This window comes from Aulostomus chinensis, chromosome 4, assembly GCF_037954235.1.
Source record: "Aulostomus chinensis isolate RoL2024-O1b breed Wild chromosome 4, RoL_Achi_v1.0, whole genome shotgun sequence".
In the NCBI taxonomy this organism is placed as follows: Eukaryota; Metazoa; Chordata; class Actinopteri; order Syngnathiformes; family Aulostomidae; genus Aulostomus; species Aulostomus chinensis.
In genome coordinates, this window is record NC_141323.1 from 8,668,911 (window position 1) to 8,672,598 (window position 3,688).

The following is a 3,688-nucleotide window of genomic DNA, read 5'->3' on the forward strand; positions in this document are numbered from 1 at the left end:
TCACTGAGGCTGTTCATGTTCAGATTACAAATAAATGTAGAAAAACTGTAGTTTCCATGTGTGAAGGTGTCCTCTCAGATTGGGTTTGAGTGTTAATGATTCCAGCCGCATTTCTTCCACTGCAGCACAAGAACACGCCAGGCGAACTGCTGAAGAGGCGGCGCCAGTGGGGTTGGAGGTTTCCAGCTCGCCATCAGGACGTTGGGTGATTGCGAACCATCACTCAGATAAGGGCGCTGTGAAGGCAGCTGATGCCAGTTTGAGATGAAGCTGTGAGCGGCAGAAACAGCGTCACAGACATTGTCCATTGTCTTCTGCTTGTTCCTGTTAAGGGTCGCAGGGGGGTGGTGGGGGTGGAGCCTGTCCCAGCAGCCTTCCCCCTGGACAGGTCACCAGTCCATGGCAGGGCCAACACATAGAGACAGACAACCATTGGCTCTCCCAGCCACGCCTACGGTCAATTTAGAGTCTGGATTAACCTGGTCCCTCTTGATGTCTTTGGACTGTGGAGGAAGCTGGAGTACCAGAGAGAACCCAGCAGGAACAGGGAGAACATGGAGACTCACCCAGAAAGACCCCGTGCTGCAGCCGGGGCTCCACCCACAACCTTCTTGCTGGGGGCCACAGGGAGGACCACTGCTCCACCCACAACCTTCTTGCTGGGGGCCACAGGGAGGACCACTGCTCCACCAGGCCGCCCATCACAGACAACAAAATGTAAAACTGTGTCTGACTTCATGCCATCAGGTGGCTCCCACTGCTGTAAATACCTCCATAAAACACTGCTAACTCATAAAGGAGTGCTTGTAGATTCAAATGTCCACTTTACTTTCCACGTGTGACCTGAGCAGAGCGCAGGATGGAGAGTTTGAAGATACTCCGTCTAGCTGTTCCCTGGAACTATTGATTTCAGATTATTTCATATATTTTTAGGTTCATTTATTGTATTATTTTAAGACAATTAATTCTTTGTATTTCTGGCTGTTGTTGATTATTGTGCATCAGTGTATTGAGTACCCAATGCATGTGTGTAGCTTTGTTCAGCACCTTTACGCACAACAAATTTCCTTCAGACAACAAAAGTTTGTTTGAGAGACCTGAAACCAGGTGTGAGGTTCAAGCAGCTGGAGATATCACCAGGTTCAGGTCTACATCAGATCCACCAGTAAACACCAGACTGGTGGATGGTGGAGGTTCAGTTCTACGTCAGATCCACCAGTAAACACCAGACCGGTGGATGGTGGAGGTTCAGTTCTACATCAGATCCACCAGTAACACCAGACCGGTGGATGTTGGAGGTTCAGTTCTACATCAGATCCACCAGTAAACACCAGACCGGTGGATGGTGGAGGTTCAGTTCTACGTCAGATCCACCAGTAAACACCAGACCGGTGGATGGTGGAGGTTCAGTTCTACATCAGATCCACCAGTAAACACCAGACCGGTGGATGGTGGAGGTTCAGTTCTACGTCAGATCCACCAGTAAACACCAGACCGGTGGATGGTGGAGGTTCAGTTCTACATCAGATCCTCCAGTAACACCAGATCGGTGGATGTTGGAGGTTCAGTTCTACATCAGATCCACCAGTAAACACCAGACCGGTCGATGGTGGAGGTTCAGTTCTACATCAGATCCACCAGTAAACACCAGACTGGTGGATGGTGGAGGTTCAGTTCTACATCAGATCCACCAGTAAACACCAGACCAGTGGATGGTGGAGGTTCAGTTCTACATCAGATCCACCAGTAAACACCAGACCGGTGGATGGTGGAGGTTCAGTTCTACATCAGATCCGCCAGTAAACACCAGACTGGTGGATGGTGCAGGTTCAGTTCTACATCAGATCCACCAGTAAACACCAGACCTCTTAAAAAGTCTTAAAAACCTGGGTTGCTAACAAGAGTCTAGAGGAGCCTACAGAGGTCATGGAGGTCATTAAAGGTCATGAGGGAAACAGAAGAAGCCTGATCCCTTCTTGTTGGACTACAGTAACACTCTCCCACCTCCAGGGTGAGGGTCCAGGTCATCCACCAGTCTTCTGTCATTATAAACATCTGCAGTTTATCTGGCTTGGCTTATTTTTTATTTCCTCCCTTGACGCGGATAAGTTTTAATTAACTCATGGGTTTCTCCTTCTTTGGGCCTCTGAGGAACCACTTTATCTGCTGCTTAAAGTTGAGTTTCCACATTTGAAGATGATTTGAAGAAGTTAATTAATTACAAAGTGACATCTTTTTTCAGCAATAACCACCGTCTGTGACTGATTTTCTAGCTTTACATCTCCACAATAAACAGAGCACTTGAACATGTGGAAACACTTGAGCTCCATTTTCGTCTGTGCGTGGCGGCGAGCTGCGCCGAGCTCCAGGCAGCCGAGCAAAAAGAACACCCACCATTCATCTTCTTCACGTTATCTCGTTAGTGCCGTTTCACCGTCCAGCTTCTATCTTTAGTCTCAGCTTTGATATTAACGGCGTCAGACTGCGTTCGGACATTTAATTAGTGGTAATAAACTCGCTCTGGTTGATGACTCATGTTCGCATTATTGAACATCAGAGCTACGCCAGCGTGAGGCCAAATGCTTCCTGCTGAGATTCACTCCAAGACACATTAACGAGTACAATTCGCCCATCAGATGTCACGGATAAAACGCGGGACGACCGCGACCTCTTATCACGGCGGACAATGTGCGTGGTGGCGGCACCATTGTCATGTCACGTGACCGGCCAAACCCTTGACTTTGGTGTCAGAGACACGTCTTCAAGTCCCCGCTGAGTCCTATAGGCCCACATGTTTTAATGACATCAACATGACGGACACGGACTGCTGTGCTGGGGGGCTCACGACTCGACTCTCCTCCAAAAGAGGACCAGACCGGTGAGACCTTGTGGAAGGGGAGTCAGACGGAACCAGCTCTGCTGCGGTTCCTCTGGGTTCCCCTGTGGTGAGCGTCAGCGGTGCTTCCAAGCATCGAACCCGAGCCGCTCTTGGGGGAAATATGAGCAAATATTGGTGAAATACTGCGATAAGGTGGCACTCGTGTTTGAGTAGATAGATAAGGGTAGTTCTACTTCATGCTTGGGTTGAGACGTGAGGAGAAACTGCAGTGGATGAGATTAGCAGTACAAGTACACAGACGGACTTAAAAACCTGAACAGGGCCCAGAAGACTGCAGCACAGACCAGAAACCAGTTCCATCCCATGACCTGACAAGTTAATTGATTTTAAATATTAATTACCACATCTCACATTTTTGAAATATAAGTTCCTTATTGTTGTAACAGCAACATTTTCCTGGTTTCAGAGTTTATGTGCTGAAAATCAGGGTGAACATGAAACTTTTATAGTTTCGACAATACAAATAAACGCCTTTATAACGTGAAACGGATCTATTTTCATTCCTGCCGTGACAGCACAACCATCTGGACCGTTGTCAGACCAGACAGCCGGACCGTGGTCCCCCTGTGCTGGGCCCGGTTCCTAGTGGACCGTGGTTTCGGCTGCTCGTCCAAGTCTTGAGAATGTTGTGATGTAATTAAAGGTTCCAGTGTGTCACAGACGATGTTCAGGGTTTCAAATTAGCGTCCTGAACTTTCATATGATGCAACTCTGGAGGTTCATCAAGGACAACGACTCCCACGATCCCACGCTGGTCTGTTATTGTTTAGCCTCAGCAGCAGAAATTAC

General features: G+C 48.3%; 1 protein-coding gene across 1 annotated transcript in view; it reads left to right on the forward strand.

The window, feature by feature from the left end:
• The first annotated feature begins 2,914 nt into the window (after nt 1-2,914).
• The window catches only part of pthlha (parathyroid hormone-like hormone a), a 17,209-nt gene continuing 16,435 nt past the window's right edge, over nt 2,915-3,688 (forward strand). The window contains exon 1 of the mRNA XM_086201502.1: nt 2,915-3,688. This exon is cut by the window's right edge and continues 159 nt beyond it. The gene's annotated coding sequence lies outside the window, so the exon portion shown is untranslated.